The sequence below is a fragment of the Rhea americana genome, unplaced genomic scaffold (assembly GCF_003343005.1).
Source record: "Rhea americana isolate MKP2758 unplaced genomic scaffold, rheAme1 scaffold_20, whole genome shotgun sequence".
NCBI classification, from domain to species: Eukaryota; Metazoa; Chordata; class Aves; order Rheiformes; family Rheidae; genus Rhea; species Rhea americana.
Genome location: NW_028186150.1, coordinates 2,687,105 through 2,709,604, shown reverse-complemented (window position 1 = coordinate 2,709,604; position 22,500 = coordinate 2,687,105). Strand labels below are relative to the sequence as shown.

Sequence of the window (22,500 nt, the reverse complement as noted above, 5' to 3'; positions counted from 1 at the left end):
AAATCTGGGAGCTAGAATAGTTTATTTTAAATAAAATGTATTCCAGCAAATCTGAAGGTAGCCTAAGTGTTGGTTCCAGATATTGATTGAACACTGTCCTTGAATCTAACAAATGATCATATTGATGACTTTCTGTGACAAAACAGCTAATGTGGATGATCTTTTCAAAATTAATACAATGTAGGAAAAATGGGGCAGATTTTGCAGATGGATTAACCCTATTTTGGTATTTGCAATTATTAAAAAAAAAAAGAAGCATCTAAAGAAAGCACTTTGAACTTTGAAAAAGTAAGTTTTAATAAGTAAGTGTTTTGTGTGAAATTGTGTGTGCTGATGCTGTTTGGATGTGAATGTAATCTTAAAATAAAGCGCAAAGGTAAAATGTCTGATCCAAAGAAGGGCTCATACACTGTACAGAGGTTTGGAGGAGTTTAGACTCTGAACTCTCTGGTGTAATGTTTATTAATATAAGCACCTGGGTGTTCAGGCAACTGTCTTTGCAGCTYCATGTAGGCTCGTAAGTCCCCAGCACTAGCATCTCTCCATGCAAATGTCCAGGGCTCCCAGGTTTTATGTAATGGGTCTCAGGGACTAAGGCAGGTTTCAGGGTCTCAACCAAGTACCTAACAGGTACTAGAAGACTCAGCTCCTAAATGAGTGTAATATTGAATCTAGCAAGAAGTGCTTTTTTAATTAAGACTGTGGCATTCTAGGAAATTCTAGAATGATCGTATATGTAATTCATTTTGTTTCTGTTCAGCATTTGTGAGTCCTGTATATTAGTTGTGAAATATTTAGAAAACACATCACTGAAAGTAACATTTCACATTTGTATTTTCCCATAAGCATATTTAACTGTTAATGAAAGCCATGGGACTGAAAGCTGTTGAGACAGAAATCTTATTCAGAAGGAGACTAGAGCTGTAGTGCTCTCTGACTCATTTGATCCTCTCATTTCTCCTTTGGGATTCAACCATTTTTAAAAGGAATTACAGATAGCAGTAGAAGAATAGCTTTGTTGCTGGCTATTCAGTCCATGCTGTTTCAACACAGGGCACAGATTAATGTAATTTATTGTGTTGATTTTTGTTTTCTGGACATCTGTTCAATACACCCAAACTCCTTCTGTATAAGGCTCTGAGGAGCCATCAGTTGGTAACAGTTATAAAACACTGGGCTAGATATTCACTGGTGACTTGAAGGTAAAACTCCTTACGCAGTGGATCTCCAATGCCCTGAGCTATCCAATTGTCTGTGTCAAATAACCCCAATGTGCCTTGTGTCAAATATTACTGATGTCACTATTGACATTGTGTCAAAAAATGTCATACCTAATGTCTATCACTGTAGAATGATGGTAGAGTCAAAATTTGACAAAAAACACTTAGCGACAGATAGTGAAAGTACTGTGCATCTTTCTCCTTTCCCTCAGAGATAAATTGTGAGTGTCTACTCAAATTTTTATATGCAGCTCACATTTATAGTTGTATGTTTCTAGCCACAAAGATTATTGATTTAATTTCCTAAAAATTATTGATAGGCAGATGAAGTTACCCAAAACAAGTTTAGAATGACCCAAGTTAGCACATACAGCTGCAGCTGGTATTGAATAGCTCCATGTGTTCATCCAAGGCAGTAGATAGTTTCAAATATATGAATGGAATTTCTAAGAAAAATTGTTACATGTCCTGAAAGATACTGGGCCATGAAAAACACAGTAAAGAAAATGGATTTGTTTAGTCTTACTCTGCTCCTCTGGATATTATTTGAAAATATTAAAGCTTTTTTAAGTTTGGGAGTGATGATCATGTATGATAATCTTTGTTTTTGCTGGAAGGTGTTACTTCATATCCATCTAAATTAAAGTTCACTTCCGTTATACTTTCCAGCATGGCTCAATATGGCCTAATCTCTCTAGGTTTTCTTAGAGTATTCTGCAATTTTGAGAGAAGATCACACACTGTTATGGATGTAGCTGAAGAAATATTTTATGAATGTTGACAGTGAGCCAGGTTTTCAAGCCTTTTGCACTCTTTTGCATCTACCTACAGTAGTCCCAAAGGATCATAATCTAGCAGTAGATGACAGTAGAAGAAAATTCATGATGTAGAGCAAATCCGCACATGTCTATGCCAAGACCTATGGCTCCCTCTGAGTTGATGAATATAAAAGGGAATATGAGAGGTGACTTGGGGAGGAGTGTATTGAGGCCAGGGTGGGGTGTAGATAAAATGGGGACCTGCTGCAGCAGCCCTGCAGTGGTGAATCATCCACTAAAGAACCTGCATCAGGGGTTGTTTCATTAGCACCCCTGTTGTTGTGCTGGGCAGCCYGGAGAGTTGAACCATCCCGGCTGCCTCTCTAGTGGTCCTCTCCACACTCTTCCTTCATTAGAGAAAATGGTCAAGCTCACTTGATTTCCATAGAATCAATCTTGCAATAAGGCAGTATTCAACAGAAGAATAGCACAACCAGATGATTATTATGTGAAACAGCCTAATGGTACCTGCAACCTTTAACCAGCTTATTGCTAAATATATGCTAAATAATTAATATTTGCATTACAGATGAGCCTAAATGAAAACTCTAGAATATTTTAAAATACCTACATTATGATTTGTAGATTTGCTATAGTTTGAAGCTTTTTTCTTTTTTTTCTTTCTTTCTTTCCTTTTTTTTTTTTTTTTTTTTCTTTTTAGATTAGCAGTATCTGGGTCCCACCACCTTCTGAGGTATCATCATGAAGTTCTGCTAGTCTGAACTGTAGACAGCAGTATCTTGCAAGAGTTTGGTACTTGTAGATTTCTCTATTGAGATCAGCCTTGAGTAGACAACTCTTATAATTCCAAAATATTTCTTTTAGTGATAAGTTAAAACAGAATTCTACTCTGTTTCTGAAACAGCTGCCTATGCAGGTCTGATTTCGGCAAACGCCAAGTAGATACCTGCCCCAAGAGCCTCCTTGGCTTGTGTGCCCTCATCTTGGCTTATGTTGTCCTGTCAGTTTGCATGGTTTGTTACAGCTATGAAGTTGAATCTTCTGAACTAGTAATGTTATGAGGCAGTGCTTGATGTATCTGTCAAAAGGCTGACGTATCGTGAGCTATTTTTGTTTTGTACAGCTTTCCATGAAGTGAAGCAGTCATGTTCAGACAGTAAACATCCCAATGTCTGGGTCAACATACAGAATCAATTATTGCAGAGCAGCTGTACTTTCATCACATGCACTGTGGTCTACCTGCACCGACTGACTGCTGTTTTGGAAACAGTGCTGAGAACTGATAGAAATCCCAGTGCATTTTTCTTGTGAATCACCCAAGGCTGGGGTCCTGTTTGGACCAAATTTTTTTGTGAAATGAGAAAATATATATATATATATATATATATATATATATATATATATATATTTGTTTCTGAAACATCTTAGCCTAAAACAAATAGAAAATAGGATCCCCTCAGATCATGAATAAAAGCTGAATGGTAGAAAGAACAAAATTCTCCAGTATAAATATTCAGGAAGGTAACTAAAACATAAAGCATTGAACTAGTTACTGATACAATTTAGGTTTAATAAACTGATGAAATAAGTTACTTAGTGGCTTCTACTTCATTAATTTGATTTTTTTTTTCCCAGAAAGGTACCCAGTCTTGTGAATTTTACTTCTGAAGTAACAGTACTTGGCAAGTTCAGTGATGCCAACATCTTTCAAATGAGTGAAATGGCTAAGGTGATATTTAGGATTATTTTGTGTATGATGAATGGGTCATTTACTATCCTGTGTTCAAACTCAGAGTACACTGAAATGTGTGTTTTAAATTCTGAATTAGTACATCTGGGCTTACTGGCCCAGATTATCATCTTCAAAATAGCAGGCAAGAATCTTCTGAAGTTTCAATGGAAATGTTGTGTAATCTAGATCATGTTCATGGAAGATTCTTCCCACTTGCAGGCCTTCTGTGCTTTGAGTAGCTCATGTTCCCCTGTCCCAAGAGAGATCCTCTSTACAGCTTTCACAAGTATGGCATGTTTGAGTTAATGAATAATATAGAAGTTGTTCTTGACCTAATCTTGGCCTCCAAGGTGATTGTACTTAGAAGCAGAGCAAATGAAGGAAGATGCTCAACTCTACTTCTGTAACATCTCATGTTCCAATCTGAATCATGGGATAGATGTAAAAGGAGAGTTTTCTTCACATCTTGTAAATTTTTCAGACGTTAGAAAGTTCTGTTTCATATAGTGACTGGCCAAGATTATTCAGACTGCTCTGTTTAAATAAATAATATGTATATTTTAAAGAGATTGTAGAACTTGATCCTTGTGGCATTCACTTGTGATGATGAAGCTATTACATTGAATGCCTGCTCCGATTAAGAAAGGAAAAATCAACAAGAGAAGAACGAGTTCCAATAGGAGTGAGCAAATGAATTGTTCTGTTACAATAGTGTATAGTCTGGTGGTCAGGATATTCCCTTTATGAAGGTGAAACTAAATCCCTAATCTACCTTCTTCAGAGCCAGACCTCAACATGAGCATCCCCTGTTCCAAGAGGGGGAACCCTTATTGCACCACTCTGTAAGGTAGTGTGGGACTTTTTTCTTTCTGACCACTACTTTTACAAAATCGTCAGAGTACAGATTTGTTCTGTTATTTCTAGGCCTTTCTGCCTCTGCTTGCCTTCCGTATCAAAGGCATGAACCTTGAATTTGTATTAATGATAGAAATAGTAAATCTCAAAAGAGTTAATGGTTGGACTGACAGCCTTTGATACGACAACATTTAGTGGTAAAGTAACATAGTAAAATTTGTTTAATATATAAATATGTTTCCTTCCCTTCAGTTAAAAGTTCTGTTTCTTATATTTAGCAGTTTACTAATAAGAATACCTGTATAACATTAATGCTTTAATAGTATTTACTAATATAAATATTTGCTTTCTAGAAGCAATGTTACACAAAATTCCTGAACTGCAGTCTAAGCAACTGTTGGAATGTTTGAGGTAAGAAACCTGACCTTTGGGAAGATCAACATCATGAAAACAGAGTTTCCAGTGTTTGTAACTTGTGTCCATAGTGAGGGGTCTTGGAATGGCAGGGGGGCGGTCGACACACACTTTGTTACTTCTGAATTCCAGTGGAAAGTTCCTGTCATTATAATTACACTGATAACTGAAAATATTTTACATAAATTTCAACATATCCTTGTATGCTTAAAACAGACAGTTTGGCAAGGTCTTTCTGCAACAGATAAAGAAAAATAAATAGAATGAGACCTTCATTTATACTAAATACTAGGGGCTGCAAAACCTGTTTGGAAACGAAGAATCTTGAGTCAGCTTTGTTCTAAATGCTGATGAATTTATATTAGCTGCAGCTTGAAAACAGAAAAAAATGTCTTCTTTGAGACCGTCCTGTTTTCGAGATAAATTTTGCTACTTCTCCTCCAACTGTCTAGTTGCTGCTGTTATTTTCAAGTGTTCAACATGAATCATAGAGTGCTGTTCATACTCCATATTGCTTGCTTAGGTGACAGACCTGATATACAGGCAAACCAGTTTAGACTGAGTGGACAGATGAGAGTCAGCGATGGACACATGAAAGAGCGAAGGTTGCAATCTTTCCCCCACTGGAGGTTTTTCCCACATTGTAGACAAATGTGTAGAAACCTAAAATAGAAAACCTCCTGTAAGTTTATCCTTGGGAGTGAAGGAACTTGCCTGATAGTCAGGTGAGTGTTTGTATTAGACTGGAACAGTAATAGAATTTTTTCCGGGGTGGGCTTGTAGTAGGGTCTGGAAGGAAGAGGCACTTTACTTAGTCATGATGCTACTTCTTTTATTTTAATTATTTTTATTTTAAAGATTTATTTGCAAGGGGTCTTGCACTCCTTTTTTTTTTTCCCCTTAGTAAAGTAGTCCTACTTAGCTTATTTATTTTTCAGCTTTAAAACATCAGCATTTTATAGATCTGAATTTCACAATGTGAGGATGATTGCTACGTACAATTTGCAAAATTGTGATTAACCAGCCCCTGTTTCGAGTCAGTTCTCCCTAATTCACAAAAGGCTTCCAAGAATAGTCTGCACAAAATTCAGTGTGCAAATTGTAGGGCAGATTTTTAGAGGGCAGTTTAAAGAATGAAGTCCTAAGGGTTTTATCTATATTTATATCTCTTGTTAAACCAAACTCTTATGTAAATGTTACAATCTGTAAATAACAAGCTGAGCAGCTTTCTTAAAGGAAAGATTGCATCTATGTTTTTTGAGATTTGGCAAAATTATTAACTTGCACAATAGACTAATATACAAGTATATTTGGAAGCAACTAATGCTAGTTTGCGTCTTCAGCTGTATTTTATGGATATTTAAAGGTTTAAGAATACATAGACCTTTCATTTTCCTGTAAAAATTGTCTCAAATTGAAAAACACTGCCCTTAGTGATGACTTGAAAAAATGGAGATAGCTTTTGTATACTTTTACTTTTTATAGCCATTAATGTTGTAGTAAATCTTGTATTATTGTATACAGTCTAGATTATTCTTCATTCTTTTGCCTTTGGACAGGAAAGAAATTACTGGCTTCCATCAGTGTTATTGGCAATCCCCATATTCTGACATCTGTTCCTTTCTAAACATTTTACCAACCTTGATGAAATGCAGTTTAGTGTTAGAAGCTTACTAGAAGAAAAAATTGGATGATAAAAAAATAACATTGATTAAACACCAGAAGTAATTTACCAATGGCTATCAATATTTTGATGGCCACTGCAGTTTATTTCAGAAAAGCTAGATATCTTATAGAAATTTTAATCATATTTAATCTATGAATTAAGCTGAATAAATGAATTCTCATTTTTTAAACACAAGGATGAGAGACTGATTTTGCTCAATTTACTCAATTTTAATCAGTCTTGTTGAGAGCTCCTGAGAGTGTTTGGGGCATATTTTATAGATACCATGCAATGCACTTGACCCCCCGCCTCCCCCGGAAGGAAAGTCTCACTGTTTCATAGTATGCTCTGAGGAYGTCATTCATCATTAGTTTCCATTCTCAGTGGAGCTGTAGCAGTGTAATGCTAGACCTGGATTTGCCAGGGCTTGACCAGGTGCCTGGCCTCCGGGAGCCCTGCCAGAGGTCTCAGAGGGGCCAAAATACTGAAGGTGGCAGGTTTGTGGTATACCAGAGTAGTTGTATTTATGCGTGTACCTTCTTTATTAATGTTGTGGTTCATTAAGATAAAGCAAGATAATAAAAGATAAGCAAGATTACCCTCTCTGGTACCAAGTGCAGAGTGCTTATGATGTGTCTTTCCCCACACTSTGGAGTGGTGGGCTGCAGATTGCAAGAGATTCTCGAGGGTTGAGGCAAATGTCTTATTTTCAGAGGTTGGAGCAAGCTAATTATGTTGTGAAGGAATAGGTGTGAATAATACCTTCTTGGGAAGGAAGTATGGGGGAAATAAATGGAAAAGAGCTTCTGTAGAGTACGCTTTTTGATGTTGTAAAAGGTAACCATCCAAAGAGTACGTGGAGGAGAGTTTTGTAGGTGTAATTAGATATTTTTGGAAGTACTTAGAAGTGGTCTCAGTTTATCTGTTGAAATCCATGGGATTTACTATGGACAAGGAGAGTTTGAGAGCAGAGTTTGGGCAATCCTAAACTGCAARTCCCATGTACTATGGGTGGATCATTCTTGAACTGTTTTCAGTGAAACTATAATACTTCAGTTCTGCCAAAAAGGGAGAGAGATAYCTCTCTCCTGCACTGTATATGTATACGCACCATTCAGGACAAAATGAAATTGCAGCTCTTGATAACTTCGCTTAGTCACACAAATGTTTTCAAAAGTGGAATTAGTCCTCTAGCAATGGGATCTTGTAAGACTCTAAAGCTGGTTTTTGATTCTCTTACCTTTGAGAGCAACTTGAACCATTGAAGGTTGAAGGTAGTTGCTAGGCTATTTGAAGTGGAGGGGATTTGAGAGATTTGCTTTCTCCATTTTACAGAACATTTTAATTTGAAGGAAAGTTTTCCTAACATAGACCTCCTTTAGAAACTCAGCATTTGATGTGAAAACAATTTTCCTTTCAGTTCCTAAAAGTCATGCCTGGTAGCAGAAACTGAGTGGTCTAGGTTAAAGTGGTGTGTAAACTGCCAGCTTTTGGATTCTAGTACTCTGTGCTAATCAGAAAAAAAAAAAAAAAAAAATCCACACATTTCAGCCAGAGACCTCTCAGCCTGCTTTATGAATTCGTTCAAAGGTAAATGATTCTCACGGTTCCTTGATGAGGCTCTTTAGTAGAGAATGTAAACGTTTTAGACAAAATTTCACTTTTTCAAAGTACATTGTTTTTCTTGCAACTGATTTTTTTTCTGAAACTATATGAGATCGACTACATTTATGTGTATATCAAGTGTGTACCAGGTGTACAAACTGGCAATTAGGAAACTGCCCTGGGAAATGGGATGACCCAGGTCCAGATTTGTGGCACTGTTGAGTCTGAGTGAGTCAGAGTTAAAATACGAAACTCAAAATAAAATCAGAGAAAGGAACAGGACTTGGATTTGGATCTCCTCAATTACAGGGTGTTTCTCTAACAACCAGGAGATGGAGAGAGATCTTGACTCCATGTTCTTCTGACAAACTGAAGTCAGCATCTGAAAATAGTTGTTTAACAAGCTATGTTTCATACAAACCTCTGGAATAAGCAGAAGAGCCAYAAAATTTTCAAACCTCAAAAGTTTAGAAATGAAAGAAAATGGTCATTCTGTTATCTTAATGAGTATCTCTCATTCAAGGAAGAGGAAATGTAGAGAAAGTGAGATTCAGTTCTTTGCCCTAATATCACAGAGCTAAATCATCAGGACCTTGGCATATGACCCAGGAGTCCTGACTACCAGGGCAGTGCTGTAATTGGTAGATGCACTCCCTCCCGTGTCAGACCCGTGTTGCCTGATAGCCTTCTCGTTCCAGCTCACCGTCTCCTTTTAACATATGGTTTCAAAGCTGTTGACGTTCACCTGCTTAGATATCTGTACAAACTACTAGTAGGAACTACATAAATATCTAACAGATGCACACATTCACCCTGGGATTAATGCATTCTGGACTCGGACCCGTCAGCATCACACCCCTTCACAATCACGTTTTATTTTTTCACTTGCTCATGTGGTGTACACCTGTGACATGCTGGCAATGCACTTGCTTGCAATAAGAGAGCCCCTCAGGTTCAAAGCTATCCTTGTRTCTTTGTTCCCTTATGCATGAACCTTTTGAGCTTTTCCCTTACTGTTCAAAAGGCTTGAGCATGGCACTACATCTCTAAAACCTATTCTGACCCYTTTTTTGAATATGCTGAATATAAAAGAAAAAAAGGAAGAGAACTAGATAAATAGATGCAGGGAGACATCATAAGAAAAAAAAATAGCTCCTGAGCTTGCCAGTATTACTTCATGCTTTTTATTGCAAATCTCTAAACTAACAATAGACCACCACCTCACGCAGCTGGGTGTGTGAATTGAAGGTGCACTGAATGTGTGGGCTTTCCAAATGTAGCACGATAACAGGAACACCTGTGCTAAATAACTTTGCACTGTTTTTTTAGTTTTTTGCATTTTGTTTTTTTTACAGTGTTTACAGTCCTTCTGTTTTAGAATTCTGTATAGGGAAAGAAGGACTTTTCAGCTTTACTTTTAGCCATAAGACTTATTTCCCAAGGTTCAATGGAGGAATTACAGTAAACAAATGTAGGATTGAATCTTGAAATGGAAGAGATATTGTTCATCTTCTGGGCCCAGCTCTGCTGATGTGCCTTACCTCTGGCTGGCAGTCTCCTTGCTGTTTAGTCCTGGATTTTTTATTGAGCAGTTTCAATAGCCAATGACAGCAAAGAAAGCTTGAGAAAAACACAAATATTATGCAAATATGTGCCCCATTTATTTTAAGTTGTTAATATTAAGTAATACGAGGTTGTTTAATGAAATCACATACTAAATCAGAAAAGGTAAAAATTTTTGCCCCTTAATTCTCATCACTACAGTACCACCTAGTTACTATTGCTATTATCGTTATTTGGAGTCATTGAGCAGGTTTAGTGTTGTATGTGATATTAAATTACAGGAAAAAGAAAGAAAAGATGATTTGCACTGCCAAGAATTTAATATATGATTCTGGACTAGGAATCTTAGAGCCATAAAGATGGATATCACAGCAAAATGTAAGCTTGCATTTTGGTCAGTTTGTCAGCAGTGTAAATGGATCTCAGGGTTGCTCCAAGGGCCAGCTAATATATTTTATTTTTCCTTTAAGAATACCTGAATTTGAGGTTCTCTTTCAGCTAAGTGTATTGAGATGTGTGCCCATAATTGCTATTAATTCTGAATCTCTCTTAACATTGCTGTGACTTAAAATGGAAAATATTTGTTACAGTTCAATAGAAAAATATATGGCCTGTCATTGTAACCTTGGTATTTCAATACAATAATACAAATGCATTCCCTCTTTGTGATTAGTATAGTTTTCCTTTTGCTTTCTCATGTGACTTTCCAGGCTTACTTTGTCTCTGTGGTCCCAGAGATTATAAATGCTCAGTGAGCTTTTAAGGGCATTTGTTACCCCTTAAATCAAGGGGAGCAGACTGTATCGCTCTCCGTTACAGTCAGATTGGGACTGCRGAAGGTAATTTTGATCTTACATAGCTAAAAGCTGGGGCTTTGTGGTGCTTCCCTCATAGGTCACCTTATTACCTTGTGAACGTTTTCCTTTGTGGGAAACATGTCATCCTCCAATGCTGGGGAAAGGAGAAAAGTTTATGGGCCCAATCCGCCTCCTGTTGGTGTGTTCAGAGAGGAGGTGGAGCTTACAGAGCTGCTGCACGCTCGGGAAGAGAGGAGGAGGCCACTGGACAAAATCTTCTTTCCAGCAATCAAGGGAAGATGAGAGTCTCACAGCAGTAATCTGGACCCCTCTAATTACCACTTCCAAGTTATTAGCATCTGGAGCCCTTTTTCCCTTTCCTATCCAGCATTTACAGAGTAGGTAGATTAACGTGTTGCAGAAGCTGTGTGTGCACCAAGTTTCTCACTTTTTGCATTTGTTTCGTTGCTGAAATTGSTACTTTCAGCTGAAGTACATACTTTTTACCTGGCATTGAATCCTAGGCCCTTTTCTTCCTCAATAATTCTGTAAGTTCAAGTACCACCCAAATTATTTATTTACTTCTCTGCTCCCTGCCCCCCACCAAAGAAAAAGAAGCACATCTTAAAAAGCCGAAGAAAACCAGTCAGACACATGTTTTGCACATGAAGAATCACGTCTATACTAAAATGGAATCCATATGTGTGTTTTGGATGGGAGCTTCAACGCTCGGTTTAGCTTTGCCCCCATGCCAAAGTGTGTGCGCACCACTGCCGATAGCTCAGAATTTTCTTGCTAAATCACACACAAATTTTGAACTCAGGGTTGCATGTAGAGTCATAAGTTCATAGTTTTCTGTTGCTTTTTCCTCCATGTATAGTATTCTTTGTTTACAACCAAAATCCTCTCAAGATTAAACTTTAAAAAGACTCTGTGATTTAGTGGACTTGGGATCAGATTCTAACCTCCACTGTGAAACAAGCCTGACTGTAGCACTCAATAGGAATACAGGATTGTTCGCAGTTGTGAAGCAATGACCGCCAGACTTTATTCRGAAAAAAGATGTTGGGACTAGTTTTTGCATGGATATAGTATTCAGATAAATGTTAAAAAACTGAGTAACAATAGATGGTGGCATACACAAAGGGTAAAAGAGAAGTTGTTACCATTCAAACATAGCACTGTGATCTTTTTCAACCATAAATATGTTAGGAAAAAACTTCGTATAAAGAAATACGCTAACTTGAAGCTRTCTTCTGCATATATCCTGCAGAAAGATCTGGACAGATGGAAGGTTGTCCTGTATGAATCTSTTTGCAGTTTTAAAATTTATAAAGATAATTGTTTTTTCAGTTCGTCTTCCAAGTTTAGGGCTTGTTTATACTTATACATTAATTTTATTCCTTCCTTTCACATTCCCRCCAAATCAAAACAATTTTGTAACTTTAAGGTCAGGTCCTTGCTATTGCTCAGGTACTTTGCACTTCTCTGGTAGTGGAAAGCATCTGTGACYTCAGTGGCCACTAGAAGATTTGAAATACCATTTCTAAGAGACTCCTAGTAAGCAGCTGCAGTAGCAGCCATATGCCATCTCCCTTCTCTCTCTCTGAGAATATGCTTAGGACAGAGGGACAACCTGTGCTACCAGATTAGTTCACTATTGAACACAGATAAAAAGTGATTTGGCTAGAGAACAGTTTTGAAGTTTCTTCTACTATATACTAGGTTGTTCATTGGGTAATCTGAAGATTTTTTTGGGAGCACAGTGGTACTCTGCCATCATGTCTGAAGTATTTTCAGAACTTGGGAAATGAAGTTCAGATATTACATATGGAAGGATCCTTCCTGTGTGGTTGCACAGAACTTAGCTGGTTTGGGGAATATTCATGCTATGTAATGTAAGTAAAACAAGTATGAAAGTAAGTAATGCTTTAGGCAAAAAGGAAGTGAGAATGGGAGAGATGCCTTTGTAGCATTTGTTGTCTTCTCTCTTGTCATCATGGACTTGCTTCTGAAAGATACAACAAGCTGCTTGCTACCAGCACTTCATTATCTAGCAACTTTTGAAACTTCCTACTGGGGTTAGATGATCATTTATTTTATAAAGAAAATRGGGCATTTTTCAAAAGCTATGTTTTATTTTCATTTATAATTATCTCCGCATAAGTCTTCAATTTTGCCTCTTGAATTGGATGCACATGCAGACAGAATTGCATGAAAAAAAGCTGTGACAGAAGTCACATGATATTTCCATACCATAATTGTTCTCTGAATCAGGCCCAGAGTCCTCAGGAAAACTCATATAAAGCTGGTTTGAGTTTACCTACAGGACTTGGAGCTCAGCTCTTTTTCCTTTTTTTTTTTTTTTTTGTTATGGATAATCTCATTCAAAGGAAGTGCCCCTAACGTTTTGTTAGGTTATCTTTGTAGTAGAGAGCAGTTTCTTAAAACAGCGAAACTGTAAAAGTGACACCATCATGCGATTTTTTTTTTTTGTAATTTGTTCTTGCATCTTCCCCTGAAAATTCTTGTTAAGTTTTGTGATTTAACAGTCATGTTTCTCAGATTCTTAAATGGAGTATATATTTCACTTATGTGTTGTATAAAATTCATGCAAAGATTAAATGTTTTTGATCACTTTAGAAAGGAATTGGTTAAGCTGATTTTACCAAGGTGCTGTTGTTTGCAGAAAATAAATGTGTAATATACAGAGAAATAGCTTAAATTCCTATCAGGCTACCTGGATATTTTATCTGTAAAGATGTCATTTAAGAGATTTAGACAGACTTTCCACCTTTAAGTTGATCTTTTAAGATCTTGTCATGCTTCCAGAAGAAACTCATACTACTTATATACCTTAGATATTAATCTATCTTTACAAGAACGGTAGATCTCTGAAAGTTCTTCTGCAGCATGTCAAGAATATGACTGTAAAAAGCATCTGAAAATAAGGCTAAAAGAGTTTGGGTGATCCAGATGACATTAAACTTGGCAAAAAATGAAATACTCTGACTGATCAAAAGYCGGGTCTTGTGGGAGCCTCAGATAGGAGGTCCTTTCATTTTGATGGGTATCTACCTTATTTGCAAGAGTGTCCTTTCAGTTTACATACAAATTCATGTATATTTCTTTAGAAATATAGAAATCAGTGCTGGCACGAATGCAGGTATGAAACCTTGGTTTCATATCGTGATATAGATGGTAACTGCCATATTGCGAACCAACAGGACCTCTCTGTCAGTTCACGGGATCCCGGTGTTCCCGCTGCACGGCCCCGACGTTGCGGAGCCTGCCCCGAGCACTGCACGCTGTCGGAGGACTGCGTCAGCAAATCACTGGCTAATAAAGACAGGCAGCAACGGCRGCAGCAGTGTTGGCCTTCTCCACAGCAGGGTACCACAGATGTTTCAGATAACAAAGTGAGCTTCGCTGACAGAACATGTGTGTAATATATAAAATAATGGGAACTGGAAGAAAAAAAACGGGGCCACTCCAGTCCACCCATGTAAAAATATTTTTTATTTATAACTGAGCAGCTGAATACAAATGTTGTTGGTAACATAGAAGCAAAAAATAGCAGGCTGATGTGGATGAGAGACTGCATGGTTTCTACTAAAATAGACTGTGCATTGAAATCTCTTTCTTGTCCCTAGGGTAGGTCCAGATCTTCAGCCGGGGTAAATCAACGCAATTCTGTTTCCTAGCACTTACACTTTTTTACCTCCTCTGATGATCCCACTGTGTTGTGGTTGTGATGCAATCTCATGGCCAAAGCTTCCTGTGTAACACCGTGGAAGCCTGGGGAATTTTTGGACAGTACCAGGTATATCTAAAGGTTACTACACTGGGAAATTCTGTGGGGATGAACTTAGAAGAACAGGAACCTGCAGTGGCAATCCCAACTACCAGAAAAAAACCATAAGCAATTCAAACTATAAACAGTTTTTATAAGAAGATTAACCGGGAACTTGAGGAATTACAGCAGGGGTCCCTGTTTCCAATATATTGTAGGCTTGCCCTGTACTGTTTAAATGGCACAAAGTTGTATCGCAGCGTAATAGCATTGACCCCAGAGTTGAGGAATCTGTGGGAGATGGAGGTTTTCAGGGTGCTTTCCTGAACCAGTCCCAATGGCATGAAAAAGGTGCACGAACAGGGCACCCCAGTTACTCTAAAGGGTTCTTAGTGCCACTGGTACCTGCTATATGCTACCATAGCTTTGTAGTCTGTGATTGTGTTTGAGGCCAGTTTGACAAGAGGCTGCAAACAGTTTCAAGAGAAGAGGATAAGGGATGTCTGTGTGTCCCTTCGAAGTCTTCCAGGCCTTACTGAGGTCAGGGCTCCTACACCACAACTGAAGAGCTGGGCAGGAGCACGAAACATGTCGATGGGATTTAGCATGATGGAGTAGGACACTCCTGTCAGAGGTGGCTAGTTTCCTTGAAAAGTGGGGAGATGCTTGTGTGAGTCCAGATACAAAGTGAAAGTAAGACAGCTCCCAGAGGAATTACTGAGGTAAGAAATGTGCTTACTAGACCAGTGTGTGCCAGAACGAGACAGAAATGGGCTAAGACCAGAAGAAAACTGGAACCTCAAGTATAAGCTGAAGCAGAATGGTCAGATGAAATTCAACCTTCCCCTCTGAGAAAAGAGGATATAGTGGTGACTGATGATTATCTGGGATTGGCATAGCCATGAAGAGAACAACAGTGTATGATTTCTGCCATCTGTCCTTTTTCTAGAAGTAAGACTTGAACACAGAATATGGTAACCAGCTGAAGGAGGATTTGGCTCTCCGGTCACGTACATAATATGAAGGGTCAGGGTCTGTTCGGATATCAGAATATTATGGCATATGAATCAACACTGCAAGGTGACTAAGATCCTCTGAGACAGACTCTTGGATGTGTGGTTTGGCCCAGCACCATGCTTCTCTGCATGTACTTATGTATTTTTTATCATATGCAGAATACAGTTGTCTAAATTGTGAGAGGTGGAAGCTCACGTTTATTCACAGTATAATCAAAGGGAAATCAGAGATGGATGATCTATAATAGTCATCTATGAAGTGGAACTATCTCTAACTACAGGCTAGGCAAATTGCTCTGAAAAACTCGAGACTATGTATGTATAGTGGTCTCTCTCTAGCAAGGTCTGTATTTTGACTGGTCTGCTAAAACAGAGTATGTCAAAGCAGGAGTTGCCTATTTCATTCCTTAAATGAGGAAAGTAAAATAAAGCCTGTTTTTTTTTTTTTTTTTTTTTTTTTTTTTTTTTCCTTTCTAAGCAGTGTCTTATAATTGAGATCCACCTTGAACACGCCAAGGTCAGGATTCTAGACACAAAATGTGCTCATCAAGCTGCCCAATAAGATACCTTTATTCAGCCAAATTGGAAAACTTGTGTGCAACTTGAAAGATCAGAATAGAGTCCTTATTGAGCAAGGTTAGGAGGGATAGAAACAATCGGCTTATATGGAGTATTTTTACTTCATAGRAATGTGGTTCTGATTGCTGAAAATGTATCCTTTGCATGAAGTACAAGCATAATCCTATGCCTACTTTGCCCTTTGAGTAAAAGTATGCTTAATAGCAATTTCAGTTAAAAAAAAAATCTATTTAAAGCCTGTTGAGCAGAATATCCACTTATAGAGGGAAACTATAAGTGAATAATGTTAATGGAGTTCTGTTTTGTAAAACGCATAGGACAACTAATAGAATCAAGCAACTCTAACGGTGGATGATTGAATTACATTTAAGAGAGTACCTAATTTATGACCTTTAAAAATAGTTTTAAAGCTGTCTGCTTGATTGGTTTTATAAATCCTAGGCATCCTTCATACAAAAGTTTTTAGGAATCTCATCTCTGACTTCATATTATGGTCAGAGGACCTTTTATGCTATTGTACATTGGTAGTTCCCATTAAAATATTTAAGTAGGCTAATTACTGAAAGAAAAAAATTGCTCTCTAGAGAAAATTATTATACCTGTTTATTAGTGTGGGCAGAAGTTCTTAATCTGGGAGTAAATTTCGAACAGTAGCAATGAATAATGACCAGATCTAGGACCTTGGGARAAAGAGGAAGTAATTCCTATGAATACCAATTATGGAGTATTTTTCCCCCCAAACAGGAAAGTTTTTTTTAAAAAAAAGCAGAAGTTTTTTGCCTAACTTTAACCAATCATTGGTATGTTGTGTACTGGAACATGAAATTTTATACTTTATCATTTTTCCCTCCCATTTAATTTTACTGTATCTGTTTGTTCTATTACTGTGAAATTCTTTGATTCAGTGTCATCTTGTGTAAATGAAATCCTCAAATTAACTGCATACGTTATTAAAGCTCTTTGTATTTTTATGAACTTTAAACATGTCACTCCTGCAGTCATATGATGCTACTTTTGTGTTGTATTCTTCAAGAAAGTAAAGAGAATTGAGAGCCCTTCCATATAGCATTGGATTTTATTTACACATTCTGTATATGAATACCATTTTAAAACTCTCTCTTAAGTTTTACGTCATTCCGTAAAACATCCTACAGTTTTGTTAGCTTTTGTGCTGCAGGGGTATGCCTGCTGTGGTGTCATTCATTACTCATCTGGAAAGAAGGCAGAGAACAAAGGGATCAGCCAGACATTACTATTCAATGGTATATGGAGGTTTAAGACACCGATCCTTAAGGGCTTAGAGGTGCAGGAAAGGGGCTCTGAGGCTACCAGAAGCATTTACTTCTTGTAGCTTCCTGATTGCCAGAGCACTGCTGCGTCATGCTGTCTTAAATGTGGCATCTGCCTGCTGAGCGCGGTGGAGCTTTCCATGGAGCACCACATTTCCAGAGAACTACAAATGGAATTGGCTAGTTTAAGAATGCACTCATTTSATTTATTTTATAAAGATTGATTTAGCAAGAAAGACTCTTAAGAATTTATAGGTCTTGCTTGGTTGTTAAAAAAAAGAAAACACTGTGCCATAGCTCTGCCTCAGTTCTTATTGAGATAACCTCAAAATTATTACTGCTGTGGAATCAGAGCTGAAAGGAATGGACTGCTTGTGTACAGCTAAAGAATAGACTGGGAAAAGTTGGTGAGATTTTTTTTRTGGTCAGTTGTATTTTCAGTTCTGCATTTCATAATGTAAAGTAAAAATTGCATTGTTTTACAGTGAAACTCCATTATAGGTCATCCCTTGTCTTAAACGGCCACTTGAAAGTGGCCCCACTTGACTCCCAATACGGTTTACTCTGACCGTTAGTTAAGGACCATTTTTGTTATGTCTGTAGTGTTCGCAGCTCCATATGGCAGTTGCTTAAGGCTGATTTAAGAGTAAACAAGAAGTACAATGTTTCAGTCATACAAAGGTATGGAACTCGATCTATAAAAGCCAGGAAGTTCAAAGCAGGGAAAGTACTGTCTTTATTTTACACGAAAAGTGACAGCATGCAGAGAGCTGCTCTTACGTCTGTTTTTGTCACTCTTCCTCGTACATTACCATACTTTTCCAACATAAATTGAGGGTTTTCTATTTCTTATTTTATTAATGCTCTTCTGAAAATGAAATTACTACACAGTTCTTATATATTCATTAATTATGACAGAGAGAGTCTGGCTTTGCCCCAAACTGCTTACAGTCTGAATACTTTTACAGTGAACATCTCTAAAGCAGTGGGGAGTATCTTTGTGAGTAAAAGAGAGAATGTCAGGCTAAAGCACCACAAATAATTTGTAGTTCTCAGATAATTGTCCTGTGAAAGTTTCCAGTGCTTCCAGTTTCTTCCTACCACCCSTATTTTGAGCTATCAGTTATAGAATCTTGACTTAATATTGTTAATTGCATAGTAAACAGAACAATATTGTTTGCCCCAAGACAGATTACCATTTCTCATTACAGAATTCTCATAGACCACAAATCATTGATACCATCTCCACCAGTTATAATAAAGTTTATCTTCAATCTGATAAAAAGCATGTACTGAATAATAACTGTTGCTCTTATTGTAAGTGGTTTAAAAATACTCTTTTTTAAAAGCTGGGTAGTTCATTGAAGCTATGATTCTAGATTTCTAAATCTCACCCCTAGCAAAGAGGGATGAGAGTTGTGGACATAAATGGTCAGATTTCTAAACACTGCTTTGTTTGTGTGGGGGCAGTATGTGTGGTTGCACTTGACGACTGATGAACCTCTTAGTGTTGGCAGACAAGTAAAGCAGACTGACCATCACACTTGTTCTATACTTATTCATGTTTGTACTTCAACCTGTTGTACAGTGTGTTACAAATTTCATCCTTAGCTTATTTGTAGAGCGCAATTAGATGCTTCATGAAGGTTTATCCCTCAATTCAAATTGCAGAGACCCTGAGTGGTCTGGAGGTTTCAGTTCTCAAGATGAGTTATTATGCCTGCAAAATAGCAATCCCAGAAACTAAGTGCTGTCTAAAAATAGTCTGGAAAAAAGTGTCATTTTACTTATCTCCTAAATCCTTCCCCCTTAAAACTCATAATGCCTGTGCTCAAAGAGCCGGTTACCAGTGATGCCTTTCTTACCTGTGCTGCTTTTAACAACCCGGTTGATTAGTAGGTTGCACATCGTGTCGGACTTGGCTAGCTCACAGTGAAGCTCATCCACTCACGTATGAARAAGAAATCATTTAGTGACAAAGCAGACTACCAAAATTCCTAAAGGGAATACTATGATGGAAGTATATATGTTGTAAAGCTTTTCAACTGCTCCTGTCCAGTGAATATAGGTGCTCTCTGGGTGTTTAATCTTTTAGCCCTGAAAATTCTCATATCATGTGTACTAAGACGGAAGAATTCTTTGCATGAATGTCATTTAGAGTCCCGTTGGGCTGAATGTTATCTGTCATAACTGAACTTTACATTTGGCTGAATGTTTTCACTGAGAACAGGGACGGCCATGAAGTTCAGCTCTATACAAACTTTTTCAGTCTAGTTCTGCTTCTGACTCAGGGTAAGTCTAGTTTGGTGAAAAGTTTAGAAATTTGGAGTCAGTTTTAAAGTTCAGGGACTTTACAAAGCAACTGAAAATAATGTGCAAGGCCATCAGCGTTTGGATCTGTGTGTGTATGAAGTTGTGGTTGAATCAGGTTCTAGTGTAATTCTGTGGGGAACCAAGGATTCAGCGGGATTCTTTCAGAGTTGAACCCCAAACTCATTAAAATATTACAATAAAGTAATTAATGCATATGGCCACTAGACACTCTTAAAATGTAAATTTCACAGCTGTAAGAAATTAGATTTGTTTAAAAATAACAGAAGGCTCAAGTACAAATTACAGAGTAAGCCTGTAAAATTTCAAACTTGGTTTTAAGGCATAGCCATTTAAAAAAAAAAAAAAAAAAGATCATTTACTTTAGCACTGTTGTTCAGAAACTGAATTCCTTCTGTGTCTTTTTCCTCTGAAATTATAGTCAGGCACCAGTGTGGAACTGATYAGATGCGAAGTTTTCTTAGCAGAAGATTGGAGTAGAGTACAAGACAATTTTTTCAGCAAGCCCCTTTCCCATCTGAACCCTATCTTCAGTTCAAGAGCTGGCAGGCTTGCAGCTATAGGCACAATGCTGTGAAGTTCGCTGAACACCAGTTAGTCGTTTGCACAGCTGGGAAAACAGGTAGTTTTCAGCTGTTTCACCGTATATGTGTTTTGGCTGACATAGGCATAATTTCACCTATTTGAGGAGTTTCTATAAATTGACTTTCCTAAGCCAACTTTGGTCACCAAGGCTAAGAAAATTAAAGCCCTTCAGGAGCAATGGAGCCAGTTTGATTTTAAAGGGAACCCAGTGACTATGTTTTAAATATAGGGGCATGATCCTAGATGCTTGAGCACTGCTCGCCAATCTGTGTTTTGCAAACATGGGCCTGACGATAATGCGAGAATAAACTTTGACTAATATCCGGCAGTACATTTCAATCTGTTTACAATTGAAAACAAAATTGAAATACAGGGTTCTGTGACAGCTACTTGGTAAACCAACTTACTGCRCAGTACTTAAGTGGTTGGAAGAAAAAATTTTGGGCAGAATATGTTCCAGTTGAATCCTGTTGGAGATTCATTTCAAAATTTATGCTACACGCCTAACTATTAAAAAGTTCAGATTATGACCCCTCTAATGTTATTTTAATGCTAGTTTTAAAAATGTAATTATAAATCAAATTACATTTGAGATATGAAGCAGACAGTAGTGAGCTGGAACACTCCAAGAGCTGCTTAAAAAATAACCCCTCTCAAACTTTATTAGTGATTTCAAAAAGAAAACTGTAAGTGGRCCAACCAGATTTATCCACTCTGTTTCTATCTTGCTAAAGGTCATTTTTTYCCCCTGTTTTCCAGTTAACTCAGGATCTTTCATCTTTACCTGGATACTACTTTCCCATAGTTTGTTTCTTTCTTTGAGCTTAAGCAGAAGGCATTTGAGCTCATTTAAATTTGTACTTACTCTTCTTTTTCCCCCCCATTCTTTATCATAGTTAATTTTTCTAAAGATTAAGATTTCTGAATACTGAATAACAACCAAAATCCCCTCAGAAATTAAAAAATTGAGCTGGGAAAAGCAGGAAGTGAAAAATGTTTGGGACAACAAGCAGTCATAGGCAAGAAAGTTGCTTGGTAGCTGTGGCTCCTATATTTTTCAATGGGTGCTACTCACCTGGGTGAAGGTATGTACATGCTTTAATTACAGGCTGGAAACGAGACCAGAAGGACACAGCTGACAGTATAAGCATGAAGCAGGGTTGAAATGTTTTGTTAAAATATTATCATCTGTCCTGTTTTGGTAACTTTTTTATATATAAATATAAATATATAAATATATATATGGGACTCAATACTGGCTCCCATTTATGTTCATTCTTGATCAAATTATTCATCAATGACCTGCATGAGGGGACGGAGTGCCTCCTCAGCAAGTTGGTGATGACACCAAGCTGGGAGGAGTGGCTGATACACCTGAGGGCTGTGCTGCCATTCAGAGAGACCTGGACAGGCTGGAGAGCTGGGCGGAGAGGAACCTCCTGAGGTTCAACRAGGGCAAGTGCAGAGYCCTGCACCYAGGGAAAAATAACCCCAGGCACCAGTACAAGCTGGGGGCTGACCTGCAGGAGACCTCTGCTCTGCAGAGAAGGACCTGGGAGTGCTGGTGGATGACAAGTTGGCCGTGAGTCAGCAATGTGCCCTTGTGGCCAAGAAGGCCAATGGTCTCCTAGGGTGCCTTAGGAACAGCGTTGCCAGCAGGTTGAGGGAGGTGATCCTGCCCCTCTGCTCAGCCCTGGTGAGGCCTCATCTCGAGTACTGCRTCCAGTTCTGGGCTCCCCAGGACAAGAGAGACATGGAGCTACTGGAGAGAGBCCARCGTAGGGCTAYGARGATGATCAGAGGGCTGGAGCACCTGCCCTRTGAGGAACGGCTGCGAGAGCTGGGCCTCTTCAGCCTGGGGAAGAGAAGACTGAGGGGGGATCTTATCAATGTGTATAAGTCCCTGAAGGGAGGGTGTCAAGGGGACGGGGACAAACTCTTTTCAGTTGCCCTGTGTGACAGGACAAGAGGCAATGGGCAGAAATTGAAGCACAGGAAGTTCTGCCTGAGCGTGAGGGGGAATTTCTTCCTTGTGAGAGTGATGGAGCACTGGACCAGGTTGCCCAGAGAAGTTGTGGAGTCTCCTTCTCTGGAGATACTCAAAGCCCACCTGGATGCAACCCTGTCTAACATGCTCTAGATGACCCTGCTTGAGCAGGGAGGCTGGACTCCAGCTCCAGAGGTCCCTTTTTACTGATTTTATGATTCTGTGATACTTGTATTATGTACAAATTGTAATTTGTCTAAAAATTAACTAATCCACAAGACAGTGCATC

General features: G+C 38.2%; 1 protein-coding gene across 2 annotated transcripts in view; it reads left to right on the top strand.

The window, feature by feature from the left end:
* Positions 1-22,500, top strand: part of ZNF536 (zinc finger protein 536) — a 296,275-nt gene that overhangs the window by 26,208 nt on the left and 247,567 nt on the right. The gene's annotated exons all lie outside the window — the stretch shown is intronic.